The 27,448-nt window shown below is 43.5% G+C and overlaps 1 protein-coding gene across 2 annotated transcripts in view; it reads left to right on the forward strand.

Annotated features, from left to right (window-relative positions):
- Positions 1-27,448, forward strand: part of Crim1 (cysteine rich transmembrane BMP regulator 1) — a 173,555-nt gene that overhangs the window by 53,839 nt on the left and 92,268 nt on the right. The window lies entirely within an intron of this gene.

Consider the following 27,448-nt stretch of genomic DNA (forward strand, 5'->3'; position numbering starts at 1 on the left):
GAAATGGATTTGAAAATGATCTCGAGCTTTCTACCTTGAGTGGTTGGTACCCTTTCCTAGATGAGGAGAGAGGGCAAACACAGAGTCAAAGCAAGCCTTTGGAATCATCTGAAGTGTATCAAGGAAGAGAAGTTTTTGCAACCCTTTCTTCCTGTGCAGATGGTATTTGGAAGGTAAGCCATCAAATAGTCTAGACTATCTGTGGTGCTGAAAGTAATGGAAGATTCCATCCTTATGATTCCAGATTCCAGTTATTTATCCTTCTGCTGGTCTATCTTCTCCCTACCTCTTCCTTGAGCCCAGGTTCCTCCCCTGATCTTTGGAGAATGATTGTTATTCTTCCCTAGGGATGGCAGCAAAATTCATATCCCAATTTGCTTGGCTTCTCTCAAAAATTACTCACAGAATCTTTAAATTTTCCACCAGGAACATCTACTGTTTCAGGCATGATTATGCGAGCGTTGGAATCCCTGGAGAACCAGGGCCTGCTGAGGCAGATGCAAGTTGATTTGTGTTATAGCTCACACACCTTCCCCGTCATGCAGAGCCTCTCCATTCTGGTCCTCCAGTCGCTAGCTGAGGACACACCCTTGAATGTGCTGGAACTTCACTGTGCGTTCAATGTCCTTTCCATCCCCTGTTATATTTTATCCTCCTTGCTGTCACCCTGGAAGCAGTGGCAGTGCCTGGCACATAGAAAAATTACTAGATAATACATGGGGGAGATGGAGCCAAACTAAGTTATGAAAGAGAAGTCACTATGAAATGGAAATATGAATGGGACTTGATGTTATAGCCATCATGGAGGATGAGGAGAAAGAAAACCTTCAGCATGGGGAATGAAAGGTTTTCCCAATCAAGAAAACTAAAGAGGTGATGCAGATAGGTGTTAGAGAGCGTGCTGAAGCTTAAAACCTGTTCACATTTTAGAAGAAGCTGAAGGTCATGACCATGAGCACTAATCACCCTTGAGCCGATAAGCAGAAACATGGTGTCTGGAGGTTCCCAGTTGGTAGGAAATGAGGCACAAATCACCATTAATAACCTTGTATTTGTATCCTGAAAAGAAAAGGCATAGCAGATCTATCCTGTCTTGTCTTGTCTTGTCTTGTCTTGTCTTGTCTTTTCCTTCCTTCCTTCCTTCCTTCCTTCCTTCCTTCCTTCCTTCCTTTCTTTTTCTTCCTTCCTCTGTATTTGGGTTTAGTTGTGCCTTGTTTTATTTAAGCTCAACATTTTGGCTCTGGTAATTTTTTTTTCATATTACTGCTGCCAGATTTCTTTTTTTTTTTAGATACAGAAGGAAAATAATATCTGCTGTTTGTAGTTGAAAGAAACCCTGGCATGAATTCCTCTAGAAACTTACGAGAGAAATTATTAGCCATATCCAGACAGTAGCAAACTGGCTCAGATTCTCTCTCCCATGAGCATTCCTGATTAATGGGAGAATCTGTTCTGTAGTCGGAAAGCCTCCCTCTCGAGCTCAGGCTGTCCTGGCTGCAGACATGACCAGCTGCGCAGCTGCAGACACAGTCAGGGCTGTGCTTGGGATGCTCTGCGGCTGAGTGTTGGAGATGATGCCCAGGAGCTGGGAGGATGGAGCATCCCAAATCGTGTAGATGTGTCACCTGGTAACCATGGTAACCAAGACCCAGCAGTCTCCCAGTGGAGACCCTCGACAGTGGTGCTTGCTGCACCCAGGAGCCTGTGTGGTCTGTGCAGTGGGGTTCTTTCCTTCCTGCATTCTGACTTTTATCCAGATCACTTTAGCTTCTGTGTCTTTAGAGGTCGGCTTGCTCTTAACTTCTCTTGATATCTGTTCCATTTCCCCAGCTCTCCCACTATACCACTGACTTCTAATTGCCTCTGCTGGTCTTCTCTTTGGCTACTTTTGCCCCTGTGTACTGAAACAGCCTATTGACCTCTTTCCAGTGATAATAACCCACCTCAATTGTTATCATCATCATCATCATCATCATCATCATCATTATTTTAGCCAACTTAAAACATTGCCCAGTTTAAAAGTACTAATGGAGTTTTCGGCAGCACTGACAGGCTGAAGATAAAAATATTATCATCAGAGATGATGTATCCCTATTTGCTGGTACGTTTCCCCTCATTGAATTGATTTCAGAAGCCTCTTATCTCAGTGTCTGGGAGTTTTGTAGGAGTCTCCATGCCAAAGGATTGTCTACCGAATCTGTGAGATCCTAAAACAATACACAGATCTACAAGAAATCAGTGAAAGGTAAAATCTTAACCAAAGAATTTTAGTGTAGCCAAAGATTCAACCATAACAGACATGACCCCAATTTGAAGAGAGTCTAGCATTCTTGAGGAGGCGAGCTTTGGAGCCATTAACTAGAATAGGTTAGTGGGACGAAATCAGTGTTAGGTTAATTTCAAAAAGCCCACAGGATTGCTGAGGAAGGAGTCTCGTTCTGACTGAGTAAGTAGAAGATGGCCTTTCCTCTCAGAGAAGGTAGTAGTTTCTTTGACCCTAAGGAGGACAGGATTTTAAAGATGTCATAAGACAAAGCGCCGTCCAGAACATGGGGCACTGATAGTCTCTAGGGGGAAGCCCTGGGGTGAGGGTGGCGGTGGGGTGCAGGGAGTAGCCCTCCAGAATTTGAGAGCAGCCATGAGAGGAGAAAGCTTTTCATGTTTTGAAGAAGTCTGTAGGGAAGGAATCAGGTGTGGGGAGAAATTGTTCTCTGGAAGCAAAGACAGATCCCCAGGAAGAGTCCTGCTTGTAAATGTAGGGTGTGAGCATGCCACAGACCAAGAAGACTGCGTGCAGAGAGGATCCACGGCCCCACACTCCCTCTCCCCGGCTTTCTCTGGTGTTGGTATGCGTACTCTTGTTCTGTCATGTCCTGCATGCCTCTTTTGACTGTTGTGCAGTGCGAAGGTGGGGTAGACCTGCTAAGCCAGACATGAGGTAAAGCCGCCTTCTGTCAGCAGGCAATCACAGCTACAGATCTCTATACCTTGGACTCCATAGGAGACAGAGAACAGAGGCATGCCTAGTTCTGTTTTCCTTAGGTCTCAGGTCTGAAATCCCCCTGGATTGATGGAAGACTGGTCTGGTCGATCAACTTCAAGGAGTCATGTCTTCCTTAACTAAAATGAGGAGGTGACTTCGGCTCTAATGTCTCCACTGCTTCAGATCAAAGCCTCATTTTCTCACGTTTTGCTTCCGCTGGCTACTTCCACCCCGTTCTTCGTCTGCTTTAATTATTGGCTCAATTTAGCAACACTGTATCTGTGATAAGTACAGGTGCCCACTGCTCACTCAACACATGCATGTTTAAAGACACTTTCTGAATAGAGAAGCTAAATAATATACAGGCATCCTGTGTAAAAAGAAAACAGTCCTCTTGGAGTTAAAACTAAAGTCTCGGTTATAACAAAGAGTCTTTACTATTCAAGGAGCAGGGAGATTTTGCTGTGCAAGGACTAGTTGGTTCTATGAGGCGTTAAAACGCATGCTTTAATCAGTTTCATGAATAACTTTGTCTTTTTAGTTTACCTTCCTCTATGGTTTTGGACAGTTGGGACTTATGCCAGGGTAGGATCGTGTTCAGTACTGTACTGGTTAGGTTTTGTCAACTTGACACAAGCTAGAGTCATCTGAGAAGAGGGAAGTTTAATTGAGAAATATAACTCCATCTAACTGGCCTACAGGCATGCCTGTGGGGGCGTTGCTTGATTAGTGATTGATGTGGAAGGGCCCGGCCCACTGTGGGTGAGCCCACCCTGGGCCAGGTGGTCCTGAGGGTGCCTGGATCTGAGCCTGGGAGCAAGCCAGAGAGCAGTGTTCCTGTGTACTCTCTGCCTCAGCTCCTGACTTCCCCTCATGGTGGAACTGTAAACTGTAAGATGAAATAAACCCTTTCCTCCCCAAGTTGATTTTGGTCGTGGTGTTTATCTCGGAGACAGAAACCAAACGAGGACAAGTGTTAGCAATAGTTCTCGTTGACATCCAGAATAGATAGTTTGGTGTGGGCAGCTGGTTAGGCCGTTGTTTACATTTGCATGATCTTGGTTATTATGGCAAGTTCTTGGTATACATACCAAGATTGTACCAGATTGAATATATGAATTACTTAATTCAGTAAAGGTCTCATGTCACAAGGACTAGCTCTTTTAATATTGTTTTCCTTGGTCTGAAATTTATGCTGAGCATAATGCTTTATGCTATTTTTTCTTTCTGGAGCCAATCATTTTAAAATGAGACACACGTCAATAAGCAAAGGGAATTTTGAGCTATTCTGATGTGGCCACTGTGTGCACATGCCTTTAACACCTGGGCTGCAGTTATATACAGTGGGTGAATTCAATGGTGAGATTAAGACGCAAGGGAAGGGCTAGGGAGATGGCTTAGTTGGTAACGTGCTTGCCGTGAAGACGTTAGCACCTGACTGAGCTCATCCTTCAGAATCTATATAGAAAGCATGATGTTGTATGCTTGTAATCCTACTGGTGGCTCAGACAGAGACAGGGAACCCCTGGGACTTACTGGCCAGCCAGCCTGATTTAATCAGTGTACCCTAAGCCAATGAGAGACCTTGTCTCAAAAAGCAACTCAAGGTTGACCTCTGACCTCTACAAGCATACATATGCGAATGTGAGCACACATCTATCTGTTTCAGCCAGATTCACATATTTTCCTTCTCTCTCTGATTTTCTGACTTCTTCCTACATCCGTTATCTTCTCTCCCAGAGCTTTCCATGGTTGAGCTGCCCTTGCCTGTTAACAAGCCATCTTACTTTTGTTCGTTTATTTTAAAATAAACCATCCACTGGAGGGATAACTCTGTGATAGATACCCTGATGAAATGTTCATGAGGCTCTGGGTTAGATGCCCAGCACTGTACACACATTTTGAGAACGAGTAAGTAAAAATAAATCTCATTTCTGAGGTTGCAAACATTATAATAACATCTATAAGGTTATAATGACATCTATAGCATACTTACCATGCACCAGAAGTCAGGAGGCACTTTATGTGGGTCATTTTATTTAATACAACAGGCCTCTGTTGTTTCAGTAGTTCAGACCATTCACAATATACCATCGCAGGTAGAGTGCCGGTAGTCAGGGACTGAAGGAATACCAAGATCCAGTCCTCTTGCAGTACCAGATGGGAAATGTCCTTGGAGAGCTGTGATTTCCTGGGAATTTCAAAGTACCTGTGCATCTAATGGCCAGCTGTTTGCTGAGAGCCAGGGACGACAGCACTGCCCTGTGCTGGCTAGTTTTATGTCAACTTGATACAAATTTGAGTCGTTTTTGAAGAGGAAACCTCAATTTAAAATATGCTCCCACTAGACTGGTCCGTGGACAGACCTGTGGAGCATTTTCTTGGTTGATGGTTTGCTGGGGCGGGGGGCACAGTTCAATGTGGGCAGAGTCACCCATGAGCTGGCACTCCTGTGTGCTCTATGAAGGTAGCAGGCTGAGCAAGCCATGAGAAACGATTTTTCTTACGAGCATTCCTCCATGGCCTCTGCATCGGTTACTGCCTTGGGTTCCTACCCTGACTCCCCTGAGTGATGGACCGCAGTGAAGTAAGCTGAAAGGAATCCTTTCATTCCCAAGTTGCTTTCTGTTAATGGCAACAGAAACCCTAAGACACCACTGTGACGCTCAGAAGTTGCACCTGAAAATGATGGAGTTGATGACAGTATGTTTTCTGACTTGTGTCCCTCCAGCCTGTGTCTGCCCACCCCACCAGCATGGGGGCCACTTGGGATCTGGAAGCCTGTGAGGCCTAGTGTCAGGAGCTGAGACCGCTAAGTGATCTGCTAAGAGGACTCTTTATTAGCATAGCATTATAAAAGCTAGTGTTGTCATACAGTCTTCTGATCCTTGGAACTACATAGCCTCTATTAAATTAAAGCCAAATTTAATTTAATCATAATTGCTCATTTAATAGCAGTCCGTATATTCTTAACCCTATGAAACTAACACAGAACTATATTTCAAAGAATTTTTTAAAAATATAAATGCAAATATCTGTTGCCCAGTCATGGTTTATTTTTCCTAATTAATTTTCCTATGGAAAAATATGCATCTAAGTGGCACTGTGAAGAAGTATGTGGACACTGGTGAAAAGTTTAATAATCAGTGCTGTTTGTTATTTACTCTGGCTAAGAACTATTCGAAAATTAACCTTCATGAAGCAGACATGTTTCTTGATGGATTTATTTCTCAAAAGCCGTTTTTTTGGTTTTTGTTTTGGTTTGGTTTTTTTGTGAGTTGTTTTGTGTGGTCTTGAGATGACTAGAAGTGTATCACATTTTTAATTTTCATATTCAGGCCTGTTTTTTTCTTTCCTCCTGTGAGACAACCAGAAGGCACTAATATTTCAGAAGAATTGCAGGGAAAGGGAATTAATAACTGGCAAAAATAATGCATAACAAATGTAAACTATGCATCTCACTGAGATTCTCAGTGTTAGCTTTCCACAGCTAGAGCAAAATAACCAAGAGCATCGGCTTATAGAAAGAAAAGGTTTGACTCATTGTGGTTCCCAGTTTGACCCTGTCCGAGTACAGCCCATCGGGCCGCCTGCATGGTGAAGAAGCACTCATGGCCAGGAAACAAAGAGAGAAAGGACCAGAGTCATAGAATCCCATTCAGAGGCATAAACTCAGTATGTAAGAATGTTCCATAAAACTTCACCTTTCAAAGGCCGCACTTACTCAGTGGCACCAATGTGGGGACCAGTCTTGAGGGGACATGTACAGTCTATACTCTGGCTGACAGAGAGACTGCTGCCATGGGGCTGCCCTGTCTAGAAGAAGTGCTTTCTGCACTCAATCCTCTCTCCCTCCGTCTTCCCTCCCTTTGCCTTCTCCTTTTTCTGTTTTTAATCATCTGCCATGGTCTATGGTGTTCGTAGCACTTTTCTTTTGAATGCCCATGGAAATTGGGTTTTTTATTTTGGGAAGTAGCCAGAAGGCATAATAGAGTCATACCTGCTTAATAACATAGGTAAGCACTTTGGGGAATTGTATTTTTGCTGAGACCTAAGTTCAACCTGTTAGGCACCAAGAGTGATGTTTATTGTACATCTCATGAGCTACTGTAAAAGAAAATGTCGGGGGGCATTAGAGGAGCGTGCTGGGCGGTAGCAGAATGAGACTAACCATCGCCCTGCCACTCAGCCAAGGCAGCTTGGGAGTGGTGTGGTTTGAATGCAGAAATTCCATGATGCTTCTAAGGGGCTTTGTCCCTTTAGTTTGGTATTTTATGTTACACATTACATGTAATTTATATTAGTTGATTTAAAAACAACTCTAGAATACTTTAATCACTCTTAGCCTTTAATGTGGATGGTGGTGGAGTTCTGGAGCAAGGGCAGCATATGCTGCTCCACTTAAAAGTTCCTATGACTAGAAGCTGGAAAGGTAAACGTTACCCCCTGTGTAACTGAAGTTTTAAGTACTGATCAAAATCCTCAGGATCCAAGACGGCTGGGTTTGGGTCGGTTTGTGGTCTGAGTTTTTCTGTCCGTCGCTGCCAGTGCTGAGTGTGAACTTACTTCTCTACTTTATCTTCAGATGCACCCGTCATTTAGCTACTCTACCGCCATTTTGAGAAGGAGGGGCATCGTGGGCGCAGGGCATGATTGTAGGTGGTGTTTATGATGCTGAGGATTTGTTTTGTGAGTGATCTGATTCCTAAAATGAATTTTTGTAGAGCTATACGGCAGTAGTCAGCTTCATAGCCAGGCGGTGGTGGCACATGCCTTTAGTGCCAGCACTCAGGAAGCAGAGGCAAACGAATCTCTGTAGATTCTCTCAGTCAGCCTGCTTAATTTCCAGGACAGCCAGGACTACACAGAGAAACCCTGTGTCAGGAAAAAAAAAAATGGAGACAGTGGAGAAGAGAGAAAGAAGGAAGGAAAAAAGAAAGACAGAGGACAGCTTCAGCTTCCTGAGTTAGGGACTCAAGTTTAGTGATGCCCACTGTGTTTCTGTGATGTGCTCAGACACCTCATACTTTGGAATTGGTTCTTTGCTACAGGCCATGTCACTGGTGAGGCAGAATAGGTTCTGCCGCTGACGTTTGTTACCTAACTACAGCCCTGTTATCATGCTTCCTCAGTTTCCTTAAATAAGTAAAATAAAAAACTAGAGATGGAAATACTATTGGTCTTTGAGGTGAGCCTCTAAGCACATAGGAATAGATGTTGAAACAAGATATAGGATGTGTGGGGAAGAAGGGAATTGCTTTCTTTCTGGAGTCTTCTCCTACTCTGTGAGAGCCTCTTGTTTAAGTCAGGCTTGTAGATACCTTAGAATTCCCGTCAGTGCACTGTGAATTGCTTCTGAAATGACAGCTGACTTTCAGCAGTTTGTTTGAAGAACTAATTTTTGAACATTTCATTGTTTTCGAGGTAGATGGTGGCATACTAGAAACCATAAGCATCATTCTGTTCTTACGCCTCATGGTCTCATTAGACTTCCCATAGAGGATGCTTTTAATAATTTAAAATAACCAAGCTAGACCAGGAAATCCAGAAAAGTTTGTGAGGTCGATTGTATTTGAGACACCCTCTCTTCTGCTGGTTAAGCTTTGTGTCAATTTTATAACATTCTTTTGTTGGCAAAGTCAATATGGTCACAGTGCAATCCTGTAGTAATGTTCAACTCATTGTGTGCATACGTTTCTAGAGTAAGAGAGTACTAATACATACTCAGCTATAGTGATAATTATCCAGCTGTAGTACTAACAAGTACCCAGCTGTAGTGCTAACAAGTACCCATCCATTGTGCTAGCAAGTATCCAGCTGTAGTACTGACAAGTACTCAGTTGTAGTACTAACAAGTACCCAGCTGTAGTGCTAACAAGTACCCAGATGTAGTGCTAATAAGTACCTAGCTGTAGTACTAACAAGTACCCAGCTGTAGTGCTAACAAGTACCCAGCTGTAGTACTAACAAGTACCCAGCTGTAGTACTAACAAGTACCCATCCATTGTGCTAGCAAGTATCCAGCTATAGAACTGACAAGTACTCAGTTGTAGTGCTAACAAGTACCCAGCTGTAGTGCTAACAAGTGCCCAGCTGTAGTGCTAACAAGTACCCAGCTGTAGTGCTAACAAGTACCCAGCTGTAGTGCTAACAAGTACCCATCCATTGTGCTAGCAAGTATCCAGCTGTAGTACTAACAAGTACTCAGTTGCAGTGCTAGCAAGTACCCAGCTGTAGTGCTGACAAGTACCCAGCTATAGTACTGACAAGTACTCAGTTGTAATGCTAGCAAGTATGCAGCTGTTTCTGAGCCCAGACTTAGCAAGATTGTTGTGTATCCAGGACAGGAGGCTTTGTGAATTTAATATTCATTTTTAGTGCTTTAGACTGATAATGTCTAATTATTGCAGTAAATTATGTGAATCTTCCCCCTTGAATTTTGAAATACTCCCATTTGAGTCTTTAGAGTTTATATTGTTGATGTGGTTCTGTGATTTTAAAAAAGTTTTTAACTTTTTCTAAGTATTTGGAAGTCAGCAGTTAGTGATAATTGCAACCACCAATGGTTATTTGCGTGCCAACTGTTAGTATAAGAAGCTTCTTGTGGGCCAAGGAGATGGTTCAGTGGTTTAAGTAGACTTAAGTTCAGACTCCCAAGAACCCACATAAAGCTGGGCATGGTGGTATGAGTCTATAATCCCAGAGCTCCTACAGTGAGATGTGAGATGGAGACCGGAGAATCCCAAGCAACTCCCACACCAGTGCTGCTGGCGTCCACGGCAATGAACACACACACGGTGGAGGGCAAGGACCAACACCTGTTGTTGTCCTCTGACCCCTACATACATGAAATGGCACACGCGTGTTCCCCTAAACATTGTGTACAAATGGGGGGGGGAGAGAGAACACAACAGAATGACAGATGGAAAGACATAGAGAATGAGAATGAGAACTTTCTTGGAAACAGAGACTAGGGAATGTTGTCCCGGCTGTCAGTGCTTACTGCAATCAGACACTCAATTATTTGTGGAGAGGAAGAGCCAAGCCAGAGGATGGGCTAATGCAAGCTGGGGAAGGAGGAGGTCAGAGGATTCTAAGGGCTGTAGCAGCTGATTAACCCCCTGCTGTACTCTAGGGCCTAGAGTCTAGAGGTTAAATACCACAGAAACACAGATCTTAAAGACTCAGCTCCCAGCTTCGTGGAAATGCATCACTTTACTCATGGGTTTCTGTGGTGTAACTCTAAGTAATGACGCGATGTGTGCGTTGTAAAATAGACGTATTGCAGGGTCCATGGGAAAGGGCTAGACGTAATGAGTGGAGACAGACATGAAGAGAGATTGTTCAGGGGAAATGGCTTTTGCTCGGTGAAGATCGGCAAGCTCTTGCCGTTAGGGACCATCTGTGTTCCCTATCCCAGATCCCTCGGAGTACCTAGGTAGAATGTGACGCCAATGCTCCATACATGTTAGGTGGCTTGATAGTCTGGACAGCAGGGTGAGTGTGAGTGAGGAAGGTCAGCAATGAGCTCACCGAAGCCTGTCACTGTGGCCTCTGGCCTCAAAACATGTCAGCTAGGGAGTAGATGGAACTGAGAGACCATAACTGTTACAGAAACTCTTTCATTAAAGTGTTAGGAGTGCAGCTCTGGGCATTTTTCATAAGCTGTTGAATTAGGAACGCTGAGAAAGGCAAATGTTTGACTTATCCATTACTTTAAACTTACTTGAACAACCCGTCGGCTTTACATGTAATTCCTGGCAGATCAATCTTGGATTTCTTATTCGTAGTAAGTCATGACTACACGCTAATCTAAGTTATTTTTTAATATGAAAGATCATTTTCTTAATAATTCCATTTCTTTACAATGGGATGATTAAGGACTCAGTGCCCTTGGAATTGCTAATTGATAAGCCAGCTATCTCTGAGATGCTAAAGAAGTTTGCCATCAATCTCTGGCTTAGACAGGGTGAAAGGAGAGAACCAACTCCCTCAAGTTGTCCTATGACCCCGAAAGCCCCTGGCATGTACCTACACACCCATATAAACAAATATGATAATAATTTTAAGGAGGCTTACTAGTGATACACGGTATTAAAGCCAACATTCTCCCCTGATGAGGTGGAGCCTTCTGGTTGCATTCCTAATTGGGTAGTGGGTATGGTAGGTTATGACAGAAGACGAACAACCATGATTTATTCAAAATTTATTGCACAGAAAACAGCACAGTGGACCCTCGCTGTTCATTGATTTAGCACTCACAAATTCAGTTATTCATGACACAGTGACCCAGGAGATCCATCGAGTGTAGTAACTTGTAATTTGAATCAGATGTGCTCTGAAGCAGCTGTGCAGGAGTAGAGCACTTACCCCGTGACAAGCCAACAGCCCAGTTGTTTTTAGCTCATTATCACACACATAGGAAGTCAAGAACTGGTCAAAGGTTTTTCTTGATGAAACAGACAGCACTGAGAGCTGATGCTGTGGGTGAAGAGGAATGACAGGATCCTAGAAAGTGATCCGGTTTTGGTTTTTATGTTTGTTCTGAAAACTGAAATCTGGGACTAATTAAAATACTGCTCTGCTTGTGTTTGGCAGTAGCTTGAGTCACTGAAATGCATGTATAACAAACCAAGAAGAGCAGTTTCTGGAAATGCGTGCAGAACATGCGGGTCAGAATCGGATCCCATTCTCTGGGGCGGTTGTAGTCTGTGGTGTGGTGTAGCAATTAGTTTGCTCATAAAGTAACCATGGGACTTCCCCTGTTTGGAATTCTTGAGTCTCTTACAGTGTCATTGCTTATTGGGGTGGGGGAGGGGGCAAGCAATCACATGAACTGGTTTTTTTTTTTTTTAACTAAAACAGCTGACCATTTTATTTTCACGTTTCCCAATGTAAGTGAAAACAGCCCCTTCTGTATCACTTCTTCCTCTCTGTTATGAAGGAAGGTCCTGGCCATGCGTCTAGTAAGCACGCAGGCTCAGCACCAAGATCTCCTGGTGAAACAGCACAATACAAACCGATGAAGAGCGAGCGCTTCTGCTCTTATCTGTCTGGCCGGGTCATGCCGGGCCGTGTGGGCACCATCATCGGGCGGGCGGGGGGTCTCATCATGGGAGGCCCGGGCATCATGGGCATGTGGCCTCCCATGGGCGGTCTCATCCCAGGAGCTGGTCCCACAGGCATCATCCCAGGAGGAGGGGGGCCCATCATTGGCATCATGGGAGGGCCTCCCATGTGGGGTGCAGGCATCATGCCAGGCCGAGGAGGACCCGGGAGACTGGGGGGAGGCGGGATCATGGCCCCTGCAGGCGGAGGAGCAGAGAACGGAGCCTGGAGGGATCTTTCCTTGTTGAAATGCAGCCGTTGTCTTGTCAATCAGGCTCTGGGCCTGCTCCTCCATCCATTTCTGGTAATAGTCTTTCACATTCTCTTTGTGTTTCCGACCACTGCAGTGTGTCTTCCTCACAGATGGGGAATCGTGGGTAAGATATGTATCACAGTAGTCACAATAAAACTTAGGCATGATGCTCACAGGCCGTTGGCTACCTCGGTCCCCGCCGCCAGGAACTGAACTGTTTTTTTAATTCAGCCATTAGTCTTGTAGGCCATTTGACAGATCTAAAAGCTCTCGTAAGCTTTTGAGGCCAGATGAAATCCCATCCCCAGTATATGCCGAGAATCATGTGTGTCAACCATCATACATGTTTCCCAAAAGGAGTGCCTGGCTGGTGGGATTCTGTCAGCCACCAAAGGAGGAAGCTTCTTGCACAGAGAAGCCAGAAAATCGCCCTCTCCAAGCAGAACCAGGAATCAGAGAAATGGTAGTGTAAGTCCTGGAGCTCTTGACACTGGGCAGTGAGTCAGGGAGAAAAGGGAGCTTCTAAGTCTGTTATTAAAAACCACTTACAATAGAAATTCACAGGACACTACACCTCTAAGCTGTGAGCATCCCCCTAAGAAACCCCCTGGAATTATCTCCTCCCTTGCCTGGATGCCTCCAGACGCCCCCTATCCCTCCTCTGCCTTTCCCTGCTCCTCCTCCTCCTCTACCATCCTCACCACTTCTCATTCCCCCTTTGCTCCTCATCCATTTCCCTTTTCTCCAAATCCTCTCTTTCTACAGTACTTTCCCTCCTCAAGGCAGATTTTTCAGTTCACAGTTACTATGGGGACAGAGGATAAACAGACGTGACATCAAGCCTAAAGCTTAAAATATAATATCCCCGAGAATGAGAACAACTGTAAATGAAGGAAATAATCGTAATAGAAAAAGGAAGAACAGACAGAAGAGACGAGGGGGTGGGATGTACCAGAGGAAGGCTGGCACTGACTCCTTCATTTACTAGCCCACGGTTCTGTGTAGAGCATATATGATAGACTATTTGCTTGTGATATGATATATGATATGATTTGCAGATCATAAGCATTTACTTAGTGTCACTAATCCCTCTCAAGGAGATGAGCACAGGCTGACCTCAAATTCCAGGAGCAGTACAATGGAGAGCTGTGTCGCCTAACTCCGAGGAGCAAGCACAGCAGCACAGGGACGCTGCACATGGAAATGCTGTCAGAAGAGGGAACCACACCAAGCCAAGGGCACAGGAGCAGGTGCCGGACTTTTGTACAAGTCCTCCTATCATGAATTCTGAAGAACCCCAGCTAGTCAGATCATTTTATCTAGTCATAAACTTGACTCTGCCCAGGCTCTCTGTTCTAAGGGCTAAGGGGAGGTTCCAGAGCTCTAAATGCTTTGCGAATTGGATAGCTGCAATTCTACCTGAGAAAGTTCTGTGAAGGACACAGGCTTTCTTCCTTGGGCTTGAGTCTCAAGAAAGATCACCTCAGGGTCCCATCTCATGATGACTGCCTGTCTTTGCATTCCTAACCTTTCTGTTCATGAGTCTCATAGGATGAGGCTTTGTTGAGTGGGCAGCCTGACAGCTGGCCAGTGGACTGTACAACCACCGGCCATGTCTAGACCTCTCCTCAGCCACAACCCTTTTTTTACGTGCCATTTTTGTTGTGGCTCATTTTGTATGTTTATCTGGCTTGATGACAAAGGAGCTTTAACCGTCATGTTTAAACTAGATTCTAAGCAGTCTTAAGTATTCTATAAGAGATTTGAGTAGCTGTTGGGAAAGATACTAGTTACAGACTGAAGGCCAAGGAGCCCAGGGGAATGATGAATGACTGGGTCGTGGTAGGAATCAGGACAGGATTCCCTGTGGGACTTGGCTCCAAGCTATTAGCTGAGTGACCTTTTGGTACGTCATTGACATTTCTAAGCCACTGTTTTCTTCATAAATATCTAAGAATTTCTGACGGAGAATAATTTAATGTTGGCAGTGAAGTCCTTAGGACAGAAGCATCCCCACATCTTTATCCCCACAAACAAACACATTAATTCATCCACCTTCCCGTAACTAGATCTTCCTATCTCCAGCACACTTCCTATTCATACTTTAATCATGGGATTGCATTGATTTGCCAAATCCTGACTTATAGAATATTGCAAAAGAAATCTAGGCCCACTGATGACAAGATTTCCCTGTTTAACCATCGTTTTTGTGAAAATACCCAACTTACTGCAGTAACTTCCAGGGTAGTTGGTTATCAAGGATTTTAAAGGCAGTGAGAGGGAATGGATCTTCCAAGTGCCTTTAACAAATAGATGGTAGCACTTATGTTTAGTTGGAGTGTTTCTTGAGTAATTCTTCAAAATGCTTTGTTTATTTTTGTTCTTAAAAGTGCAAGATAAGCCTGGTGTAGTGGTTTGTCTGCGCTAATCCCAGTCCTAGGGAGGCAGAAGCAAGCAGATCTCTGAATTAGAGGCCAGCCTGGACTTTATAGTAAGTTTCAGGACATCAGGGTTGCACAGAGAAACCGTGTCTCAAACAAAACAAGGACAAGATACATGTGCTGTCCAAATGTTAAATATCTGTTGGGACTTGTTGCCAGAAGATCTGCTTGATCCTACTGGGATCCATGGGTCCATTCCTATTTCCTTACAGAAATGAAAACTCGTAACTAGAGGTTTGGCCTCCCAGAATAAAGAGGACCTTCCCCACACCACACTCTCTTGCCAGTGAGTGAGGACTTGTGCCAAAGTGCATCTATAAAGGTAGCAGAAGTAATTATGTGACAGCCTCTCCAATCTTGCTACCTAAAACTATGTCTTTCCCTCCCACCCTCCCTATAGTTTGGAACACTATAGACCAAGGCCACACAGCAGTGGTTAAGAAGCAAAATGATCAAAGGGATTTCGGTTCCTAGCGGTTCGTGGACCTAGTTTCTCATAACGTTTGTGAAGTTAATTTTCAGTGTCAAAGCCCCGGCAATTCAATACAAATCCCCACCTTCTAAATTTATAAGCCTTAGTTCAATATAAATCACCTTGTGTTTTAAGTTCATTCTGTCTAGATTTGTGTGTGAGTCGGGGCGGGGGGAGGAGGGGTGTCCCTTTGACACATTTGAGAGTCACTGGAGCCAAGTACAGCATTCACTGTAGCAGCAGCCTTGAGCTCAAAAGCCTGTTTGTCATCTGTACTGTTTCTCTGTAGGAGTGATACCATCAGGAAGAACACAGGATGCTGTTCAATTTTGTAGAGTCTGAGATGGAGTGGGACCTCACTGCGGTCCATCAAGTATGTCCTTTAATAACTAGATCCAGTTCCCCTCTACAGCAGTTGGAGAGGCAGGCAGGCAAGACAAAGAGAGTACTTTTCCTAAGAGGGAGGAAGATAGGGTTTATGAGGCTAATGTCTTCTGGTAGATGCACCCAAGCACAATACCTAGATAACCGCAAGGAAACCTGGAAATTTGTTGGCCACAGACCTCCTCCAGCCCTTTTGCAGACCAACCCCATCAGTTACTCTGGGCTGAGATTCCACAGTCTCTGCTTCAGAACGCCTTCCTACGTACTCCAGTGTGAGAACCAGTAACTGCTAGAAACCAGCACAGTGGGAATTATATCCCAAGTGCCCTGATGAGAGTTAGTTCAGAATGAGATTGGCTAGAATGGAAGGACCAAGCAAAGAAGACTTAAAATAGACCAGGGTGCTTGGGCTCTTCCTGAAGGACTCTGGGTAACATACCTCTGTTTAGTACCAGGAGTGTTTCAGACTTCACATTCCTCAGACGTGTTGCATCAGATGGATGTACAAGCTGTGATTCTTTAATCATCAGTATGTTTAAAATAGAAAAGAATGTTTAAAAAGCACATTAACTGTGATCAATTAGAGGACTATCCCCCAACTCAGCCCCTCCCCCTTCTCTGAAAGACAGCTTTGAGACAGGAGCCCAGCCCTTTAATTGCTAAAAAGAGAGAAAAAAAAAGTATAACTTCCAAGTAAGGGCTACCTTGAATATAAGTGCCTATTTAATAAGTTATTTTTTGAAGTGCCTTTTCCATTTTGGTAGTTGAAATTTGGAGTACTATAATTATCATTTCTGGGGAAAAAAATACACATCTCAGTATTTTTGTTTTTGCTCCAGGTCAACTTGTAGTTCAGGGTCGAAAGTCAACACATCCCTTCGCTCAGCTGCAGCCCACATACTTGTATTCCCCCAGTGCCCTCTTGGCGATCGCTGTGGACCAGCATTTATGCTGTGGGTACACAGAGAACACAAAGACGCCATAGAAATGTGGAGCCAGCTCAGGGGCTTGCCCCGAGTGCCAGTCTGATTAAGAACTGTGTACTAGAGCTGAAGAAACAGCCCAGAAGGGTGGAAAAGCCTCAGAGAAAGAGTCGTGAAGCAGAAGAGAGGCTGTATCAAGCAACCAAGATCATCCTGTGTCAGTATATAATGCCATCAGCCTTTCTCATTACTAGGGACACTTGGTGTCTTCTGATGCCCACTCAACAGTTTAATGTCTTTGTAAGCAGGGCCATCACCATATCTAGAATGTTCAGTGGACTACCTGTATGAGGCGCTTCTTTCTCTGTAGATGGAGTTATTTACACTTCCTTCAAATTAATCCATTTTAAAGGAATGTATAAAACAGTGGAAACATTCAGCTAGCTAAGATGACCAAAACGTTCTGTGCTATGTAGGGACAGTTGGGTCTATGTTTCATAATCAACCTTAACATTATCAATAGCAGGAATGTCATCTGTCTTCCAAGATATCCTATTAGGCAATAGATTTAAAGCAACTAAGGAGAGCACAAGGCCCCTACAGCAGTAGTTCTCAACCTTCCTGATGCTGTGACCATTTAACACAGCTCTTCGGGCTGTGAGGACTCCCAGCCATACAATTAGTTTTGTTGCTATTTCATAACTACTTATGCTAGTGTTACGAATCATGATGTTAGTGTCTATTTTCCAAAGATCTTAGGCAATCCCTGGGAAAGGGTCATTCAACTCCCAAAGGGGTCATGACCCGTAGGTTGACAAACCCATGCTGTAGGACATCTATGTAGATATTCTGTTCTAAATAATATGAAATAATACATATTCTTACGCTCTTCAAGTCAGTCTTATAAAGTAAGATTTCTCATCTTAACACATGAGTGTTCAGAGGTTCTAAAATGGTGCAATTTTATATAGGGTAGCAGAGGGGCTGAATGGTGTGTTTATGTAAGCTGTGTGTGTGCGTGCGTGTGCTTAAATTGTTCTAGTAATTAATGGTGGTACATAAAGCTGCTGACTGCACTGAGATGGGCTAGGCACAAGGTTTCTTGCTGCCTCCTTTATCTTGCTGATAATAACCCTAAGGAAACCCCAACCCAGAAACATTTGGTGAAGATGGCACAGCTACTTACAGAAAACCAAGATTTGAACCCAGTTCTCGATTCTGAAAATTTGGTGGCTATACTGACTCCTATACCAAAAAAATGGATTAAAAGGAGCTAAAAATAATCTGTGTTCAGTGTCAAATAAATGGTTCAAACAAACAGATTATATTCCATGAGGTGGAAGTTAAAAAGAGAAAGAGAGGAGGAGGCAGGAAAAAAATGGCCAAAATATTTTTCCAAACATCTATTTATAATTTTAGCCACATGGCTGTTTCCAGCATGTGTGAACCTTCGTGAGAACTACCAGTTGAACAGTTAAAAAGCCTGCTGTTCCTTATTTTCCGCTTATGTCGTCAGTGGAGACAGAATAGCAACAGCGTGTTCCTCGTCACTCCCTACCTGTCCCTTATCCCTGTGGTTTGATTCCTCCTTGAATTTTCGTTTAAAAAATGTCATGTGATGCAACCCTGGGGGTCTCAGGTCACTGTAAAATATTCTTTAAAGAACTTCCCAAGCTGTTTTAAAAGTTTATATATCACCTCTGAGACCAAGGAACTTCTTGATAATATTACTAAGACCTTTAATTTGATGTTTTTCCTCCCCCTTTCACCGTGTGTGTGTGTGTGTGTGTGTGTGTGTGTGTGTGTGTGTATCTGTCTGTCTGTCTGTCTACGTGTCTTCACATTTTCTGTTGTAAAACTTTCAGAATGTTGACACATCCTGTCATTCTGAAAGACTGTGATTGGCTGCCCCTTTCATTCGGCAAGCATGTATTGGTCTTCTTGAATGAGCAGAGGCCAAGCACTTTGGAACCTGATTGAGTAGAAGACGCTCCTAGGAACTGGCTGGATCGAGTGTGCTCATGGAAAGCACACGCAAGTCCCAGCAAATACATTTTATGGTTGAGGAACAGCAGACCCTCCCTCTCACGTGTTTGGGATCCGTCATTTGGTTGTAGTCTTTTCAGAGCAGTGTTAGCATTGTAAGAAAGAGCTACGTTACAGCATCCAGCCCTGGAGGACTTGAAGCATGGAAGGCAACCAGAGTCGCAGAATGATGCCTCAAAAAATCAAGACTTTGGTTTGTGTTCTGGAATGGATGTAGCCTCCTGGTAGAAGCCATCCTGAGAGCTCTCCGTCTCAAATGTTTACACCTCCTTGACATTTTCAGGCTGTTAGGAAGAGTGTTCTTAAGATGCTGCTGAACTGACTGTTTAGTTCATTTAGACTTGCCTCAGGAGTCATCTGCCCTACTACCTGAGAGTTACAATTTCGTGGCGTGAGAGGGGTGGAGCTAACACATGACAAATGGAGACGAGGTGTTTACAGAAGGTGACTTTGTTTGGTAAAAGTAATTATTTTTAAACCAACCTTTGGTTCTCTGTACCTTTATTCCAATCTATCTTTAGGCTTATCTTATTGCCAGAGTTTTTTAAAGACAGATTGTAACATTTTAGAATTCATTATGGTGTATGAATATGTAACTATAATTGTTTGAATGGCAAATCAGCCTGGCAGTAAATTGAATATATTTTCTTGGTATGAATTAACAGATGATGCAATAAAGTTTCTCTGGACTCAGAATTCTACTGCCACATGTAAATTATGCTTAAAGTTGAGTAGAATGCACACAATTCACATTTGAGGACTGGCTCGTGACTTACCCCAAGCCTACCGCCCACAATCAAAATCTCATCTCAGGTTTTACCTCTTCTCAGGTGACTCTGATCTCTTCAAAGAAGATTCCAGAGAAGGCTGGTGGGTCATGTTTTTCTATGAACTAAGACAGCTTTGAATTTCCTGAAATTGTGAAACATGGGTGGGCACAGGTGTGCTTGCAACAACCAAGACCACACATTTTCCTTACCTTGGGAGTGTTTTGAAAATTTCAGATTCCTGGAGTAGGACACTTGTGCACTGAGCCTTCGGATTTCAGTTCCCAGGCAATTCCAAGAGTAGGCAAAGGGGCAAGCGACTATTCTGGTGAATCCCTTGTCAGACCCAGATTCCTTGGCCTCCTTCCCAGTGTTTCTGATTCTTTACATCAGATGTGGATCTTAGAATTTTCATTTCTGGCAAATGCCTAGGATATGCTGGTAGTGTTAACCCTAAGGTCAATGAAAAGTGCCCGCCCCCCATTAGCCCATCTTAAACTTTGCTATGTCCTGCTGCTGAAGTACAGAGGGAGGCTCAGGGCAGTGCCACACCCTCAGTTAATGTGTTTCGAGCAAGCTCCGCTTCCTCCACTTTGTAGCAATGCTGCAGCTGCTGACTCCGGGACCACACTTGGAGTAACAAATCTGTAGTCTCTAGCAGGTCAGCAACATCATGGGTTAGGAAAGCTGTGTGGTCCAAGGGAACCTAGGCATGTATTGACATGTAGTATGCAGATCAGAGCTCTGAGCTGGCCAGTTTCTAGGGGCTGCTTGGCCCCTTTGCGCTGTGGTTTTGCCAGTGTTTGAAGACTCCCTTGGTCAAACTCTGTATCCATAGTGAATGGCTTGTAAGGATTTTCAGTTTGCTGAAGGAGTAGAGGAGCGTTTCTTAACCTGAATGACACAACAGAATTGCCTGGGCGCTGTTGAAATAAATACACATGCCCCATCTTCTTCCCAGCATTCAGATCTAATAGGCATGAGGTGCTTTCCAGACAGTGATGTTTTTAAAAGCTTTTTAAGTAATTTTAAGGTGCAGCCAGGGTTTAGAACCACTGAATTAAAATATTACAGACGATAGTAGGGTAGACACCTTACTCCTTTGTATTGGGCTGAATTACGTTGCACTGTGACACAGGGGATTCTTATTAGGCAATTGGAAATACTTTAATATGGCATCTTTAGTAAGTGGCCCCAATATAGGTTCTGCTGCCATTAAAGCTCAACCCTAGAGTAAAAGAAAGAGCTGGGTGGGTGTTTCTGAAGGAGCTGAAATTTGAAGTATTTCTGGGACTGTGTCAACAAAAGCCTAATTTTCCCCCCTTGGGGTTATGATTGTGTAGAACAAGTCTTCACAGCAAAGCCTGCCAAAAAAAGGTTCTGATAAAATCATGGAATGTGAATAAAAAGAATTCACCAGTGTAGCTTTTAAAGGAGTCAGCCTCTAAACCGAAAAACCTAGGAATGACATATGCGTCTCATTCGTTATAAGTTTTCGGAACAGACTATCGCTGGAAGCATTATCCCCAGTGCTGTCTCTCTGGCTAAGAGCAAATGAAACAGGACAGCTTCCAGTGTGGTGATGAGGCCTCACCAAAGACAGTACATTCCTTACCACTGCAACATCATGAGGGGTTGTGCATTTCAACAAAACATAGCCATGGACGAAACATATGAGCCCTAGGTGGGCTCAGTCGGGAACTTGTCCTTTTGGCTTTATGGAGTAGCTAGAGAGGAAACTGTGGACTTTGGCAGCTTAGCCATGCCTAATGTGTCCTCAGCCACAGGTCTTGGCCTCCCTGGGTCTGTCTTGTCACCCACAGGGTAGAGATGAAAATGTAATCTCTTTTACACTGAGAAGCACATGGGTGAGTTGGAATGTGTACCAGCAGGCCTTACTTGCAGGGGGCCCTCAGTTAGGAGAGATTTTTCCCCCTGTTTCTCTAGCGTGACTTTGGCAACTGAATCCTTAATAAGAAATATCGCCCATCAGTGTTTGCACTGTGAGGTTTTATTGATATTTTCTACGTGTTACTCATACCTCAGTTTAGATTTCTTCCTCATAACTCTGAAGTGTATATTTCTACTTAGAGTCAGCTCTAACTTGCTTTAGAGGTTTTTGTTTATTTGTCTTTTCTTAATGTTCCCTGGCTCTGGAACATTCTTGGCTACTATGTGTATTTATATGCCTACTGTGTGTATTTATATGCCTACTGTGTGTATTTATATGCTCCTCTCAGCTCTTACCATGCATTCCTTAGCTGTCCTAGAGCTCACTGTGTAGGCCAGGGTGTCCTAGAACTCACTGTGTAGACCAGGCTGGCCTCAGACTTGTGATATCCCGACTCTGTCTATCTCTTGAGTGATGGAATCAGAGGCATGTGCCGCCACGCCCTGCCTTCTCTTCCTTTGCTACCTTGAAGAACTCTGCTGGCTAAGGCAGTGCCCTAGTGTTATTGATTATACTTCAAAGCCTTTATCACCACCTGGCACTATGCTGAGAAGCCATTTGTCTGAATGCCTCTCTCCTCTCGAGCTATAAATCTCAGAAAGCAAGGACTTTGTTCCTTCCCTGTTCAAGTCATTCAGTTAATGTTTGTCAACTGAATGAGTGAAAGACAGACACAGAGGACTTTATAGACTAGTCTGCCATCACAGGATCTATCAAGTAGCTGATGGCCCCTAGGACAGACAAGGTCGATATCACAGACTGTTCCCAGTCTACAGAGTTTAAGATACACCATGGTGAGCTCTGGGGCAAACAAGTGTAGTAGGCCCTTTGCTTCTTGGCTTTATACTCTGTGTTCTTACTTAATTCTGAAGTATCAAAAGAATCCAAATCTGGGGTCCTTTGAGTTATCCTAGAAGTAATCGGAACTCCCAAAGATGTGTCAGAGTGATGTGTCCCTGTATGATGGGTTTACTATCCACAGGCAGACAGAATCAGGGTTAGCGTTGGAAGAGGGCCCAGCAGCATTGACTCTGAAGGACTCTTTAAGTTTTACTTGTCTGCATTATGTTGCCTGCTTTGCAGTAACTAGTGTGTAGCATCCTGCTGCTATTTAAAGTGACCTTGTCAAAGGATTTTGAAGTAGAAGAAAGGCTTCACTATCAGATGGACCTCAACAAGATACACAGGGATACCAAGAATCTGGCCTTGTGACTTTACCTCCCTTCTAATTTTTTTTTCCTTCTTATCATCTAGTAGCTGTTTATTTTCCCTTTACTTAAAACCTAGGTTCAATAAGAAATCTCTGAAATGCGTTTTCCCGCTTAGAGTTTCAGTTTTACTTTCTCTGCTGGTATCCTGTGCTGGCGAAGACCTAGAACAACCACTGTCGTGTCATGGAGGTTTAAGTGATTAGGTTTAAATAACACTTTGCATAATTATTATTACATCAGTTTATACTAGATAACCATATCAGTCCTCAAAGGAAGATTACTAATATGGTGAAACTAATTTATCTTCCTTTAATTACTTTTGTTTCGGGCCATATTGTCACTTTAGTCTCTCTTATATCTGGGGCATTTTTTTTCCTAAGATGCCAGTTGCAATGTTACCATGGCAGCCAGACATAAAAGCTTGCTAATTAGTTTAAGTACTATATATAGATTTGTTAAATGCTTTTGGGAAAGAGTATAGCAGGTCTTCTTTGCAAATAGATAAAAATTGAAACTTCAAAAGTAACGCCTTTCTCATTCATGGGAAATTGGCAATGCAGCTATGGTTTTCTTTTTTTTTACGAAAAACAAACAGGAGAGATGTAGAAGAATAAATAAAGATTTCCAGGAGAACTTATGTACTTGACGCAGGCTCAGGGAGAAGGGGCCAAAACAACAGTTGCTGCTGCCATGGTAACACACTGAGTGAAGTGTGTGCCGGATGCTGCGCACACAAAGATACTTAGGTAACCTGTAGAAAGAGGGAAAGGAAAGCAGCTATTAACCGTTATAGGATGAGGAAGTATCTGTAGGTTTTACAAATCTCAGTTCTTTGAAAGCCTCATTTCACGGTTTACCAACTCAGTGTAAGACTTGAGACTTGTCCCTGCCAGTCATCTTACTGACAGCACCGCTCTGGAGATGGTAAACACTGGAGCTTGTGGGGAGTCACTGGCTCACGGGTGAGCTTGCAGACATCAGACCAGGAGTTCGAGACAACAGGTGATCTAGTCCGTATTTAATAGAGTGTATATGTTACTTTCTAACACTCGTGTTTTTAAAATTGCCCACAAGACTACATCCATACACACACATGTGTGCAAAGAAAAAAAACATAAAACCTCAAGAAATTAACAAAACCAAAACCTTGCATGCATTGCTAGTGACAAATCAGTAAATTCAAACAAAAGGAGAGCTCCCCTCCCCCACCTTAATGCCACAGAAACTTTACAACACTTAACTTATCTGAAAAACTTCAAAGAGGAAATCAGTGTTTAGTTATAGATTATTTCAAAACAGGCCAGATTGAGAAGCTTCCAAAGAAATTCTAAAACACAAAGTAGTATGTGGCTACGGTGGTAAGGTCATATTTTTATGTGTGTGTAAGAAAACAAGAGAGAAATCGAAGTGAATTTAGTCTTTGATGTTTAGATTCTTCCAGAAAACTGACAAGAATCCGAAAGAGAAAAGGATCCCAAAACATAAAGGAACAGATGAACATGTAGCGCAAAGCCTTGTCAGTAAAGTCTGATGGGAATTTGGAGTTGTAAATGAATTCTGTATCTTCTGCTAAAATATAGCTTAGTAAAGATGATTCCAGGAGAGCTGGAACACCTGAATAACACCTAAGACATCTTCCCCCTTTTCCTTTAAGGTAGTTTTATGGGAAAGTTACATGTAAACATCAAATAATAGTTAACTCTGTGCTTATAAAAATGCTTTTGCAGTAGTTGGGCATGTTGGCGCACACCTTGAATTCCAGGTATTTGAAAGGTAAAGGCAAGCGATTCTCTTGAGTTCGAGGCCAACATGGTCCATGCAGTGAGTTCCAGGCCAGCCAGGGTTCCATAGTGAGGCCCTGACTCTAAACAAAAATAAAAAGTCTTTTGGAGCAGCACAAGAGATAGGGTGCAAATGTCCTCATGGAAAAAGCCCATAGAACTGTACCCAAGACTGACTGGGCCAGCACTTGCAAGAGAAGGGGGAGGGAAAGGAAGAGTGAGCACAGAGGTAATGGACAGTAGCAAGTGCTACACTCAAGCTTTTAAGTTTAAAAGTCTTAAGGCTCAGTTGGCAGAACCATTTAAAATAGTGTTTTCTAAGAACACTGTTCTCAGGATGTTTTAGCATCTACTAATTGTGTTAGTTAAAGGAAAGCCAGTATGATTCTCTTGAGAAAAGTTGACATAGCATTTGGTAAGACTAGCTTCATTCTCAATATTCTTGGATACTTCCAAGTTAGAAGATCCTGATTCACTTGTGTTCACTTATGGTTCGTACTGTTAAACCGTCATGGCTGAACTCTCTCTTACTCAGTCCCGATTTTCTTCATAGTTTGATCCCGGGAAACTCGGACTGAACATATGTTCACTTATGTTCGTACAGGTAGCTTACCCTGTCCTATGTGTGTTGCAAAAAGTCCATTGTCTCTCCAGACTTGAAGTGCAGAACACTGGTAAGGAAGCGGCAGTGTTGGGGATGTTAAAGAGCTAATAATAGGTTGGGTTTTAAGGGAAGATGTTGATATATACCAGAACTTCAGAGACTACAAATATAATAGAATGTAGGCTTAGCGCTCAGTTGGAGGAGTAATTGTGTACCTTACAGGGTCACAGCATAATCCTAGCAGTTGGGAGGAAGAAAGGAAGATCAGAAGTTCAAAGTTAGCCTCAGCTACATAGACAGCTTAGGGCAACCTGAGCTACATAAGAAACAAACCTGTCTCAAAGAAACAAATAAGACAATTATAACAAATAAGCAACCATAATAACTCAGTGCTATGTGCAAGCAGAATTGGGGCTTTTCTTTATTATAACTCAGTGGGTGCATCTCCCAGGTCAGCAGTCTGCTGGAGGTACTTTACAAAGACAAAGTTGATCCTCATCACCAAGATTGACCTTCTCTTTCTCAGCACACAGGCCTCCTCGCTGACGCGTAGGCTCTTCACTAGATAGTTCTAGGGATTATATTATGAAAGTGCTTGGCTAGGTGTTTTGAGAGTAGAACTAACTCCTGTGTGGCCCAGGCATGTGATTTTGTAGGCTCTGAGTCTCCCAGGATCAAACTATGAAGAAAATCAGGACTGAGTAAGAGAGAGTTCAGCCATGAGGGTTTAACAGAAACCACAAATCTAGTCAAGAGAGACGTTAAGCCCAGATAAATCAACCCAGGAGGGAGAAGGGTAAAGCCAACGTTGCACCTCCAACAGCAAGCATTCCTAGTTCAGGAATCACATTATGACAGAGGTTCATGAACCAAGTGGACCAGAGTCCACTCAGCCCAGCCTAGCCCATGTATCAGCCATATGATCTTGGACAGTTAACTTGATCTGCTTGAACCTTGATTTCATGACCTATAAAATGGAGCAAATAATAACTCAGAGCCTTCTTAGGAGTGATGTCAGAGTTGTGTGTGTGTGTGTGTGTGTGTGTGTTTGTGTGTGTGTGTGTGTGTGTGTGTGTGTTTTGCCAGATGCTGTTTTGCTTTCTACTGAGCTTTAAGCTTATTGGCTGTTGGTTTGACAGCAGCAGTTGCAAGAGAGGGCAAGGCTTACATGTGACTGTTGTCCCTGCCCGAAGCATAGGTGTGGTAAAGTAGCATTCTGTCCAACAGAAAAAGGAGGGAGCAGTCATAGGTTAAGTGACAGAAAGCAAGTCCCATGCCCTTACCAACAATGTCATCTCCATGTCCAACACAAGATCCCACTGTATAAATAGTGCGTGGCTTTGACTTCTCTCCAGATACCTTCTCTACATCTTCCCGCATCTCTCCACTCTCCCAATATTGCACAGTCCCAAAGCCTTGCTGTTGCATGACAGGACGCCTTCCACAATCAAGACTCTGTTCCCTTTCTTGAAGAGTTCTTCCGGTATCTCTGTGGCTCACACCTCATTCCACCATTGATGTGTTCCTTGTAGCTGCCCCTCCTCCTAAGCAGTCTTCATCTCTCTTCTGCCTCCTTGCTTTGTTACTATCGATGATATTGATTGTTTTTCTATCACCTTTTACACCTTTTACTACCTCGTAGACCACGTGAGAGCAAGAATCGATCTCAATTTCTCCCTCCCCATCCCCTGTATTCCTCAACAGCTAAATCAAACGCTACTCAGTAAATATTAGAGTGAGTTTTCTGGAACTGTAAGTGTGAGCGATCTCCTCCTGGGTGTTTAGACAGGGAGTAGTTAGTGACATGGAAAATGGTCAGCTAAGTGGAAGACAATGGAGGAGTCAGGTAGGAGGTCACCTGACTGTAATCCCAGCACTTGGGAAGCAGAGGCAGAAAGATCAGAAGGATCGGGAGTTCCAAGTCTGCCGCTGCTACAGGAGACATTTGAGAGAGAGACTTGGGGCGTAAGAAAGAAACAGACTTGGTTTGGGGAAGACAGTTAGGTCTGTCGTGTCCAGCGCTGTGTGCAGTATAAGGCGGGGTTCCTGCATTCTTGCTTTATCACTGATTAGGAGGACTTCTGCCTCAGGTTTTTGGGGTTTTTTTCAACCTACAATATTAAGGGACATCTTGCCTCTAATCCTGCTCTATGATTCTCTCTCTGGGTCTTAGTTCAGCAGAGTCAATTAGAGGTTATGGAAGTGTCTGCTCCAGTACCGTCCTCCCAACACCCCAACCTCATTCAAAGGTCACAGTCTGAAGTAGTCTGGTTTTAGGTCATCTCAGTGTTTTTCTCCAGGCCTATGCTAGTATAAGTCTCTTAAAAGTTGAAATCAAGAAAATGGCCGGAGGACTGAGGCTTAGCTAGCTAGGGCTCTGCTGCCCAACCCTAAACTTGTTGGGTTTCCCCGTCTCTGAAACTGAGGTGCCTCCATAGGTCAACAGATAACATTGAAAAGAAAAGGAGGTGCACCCAGCGAGCCTCTGCTGAGACACGCCACGTAGGAAAGTTCCCGGGGAATT

The sequence above is a fragment of the Grammomys surdaster genome, unplaced genomic scaffold (assembly GCF_004785775.1).
Source record: "Grammomys surdaster isolate TR1022 unplaced genomic scaffold, NIH_TR_1.0 227, whole genome shotgun sequence".
Taxonomy (NCBI): domain Eukaryota; kingdom Metazoa; phylum Chordata; class Mammalia; order Rodentia; family Muridae; genus Grammomys; species Grammomys surdaster.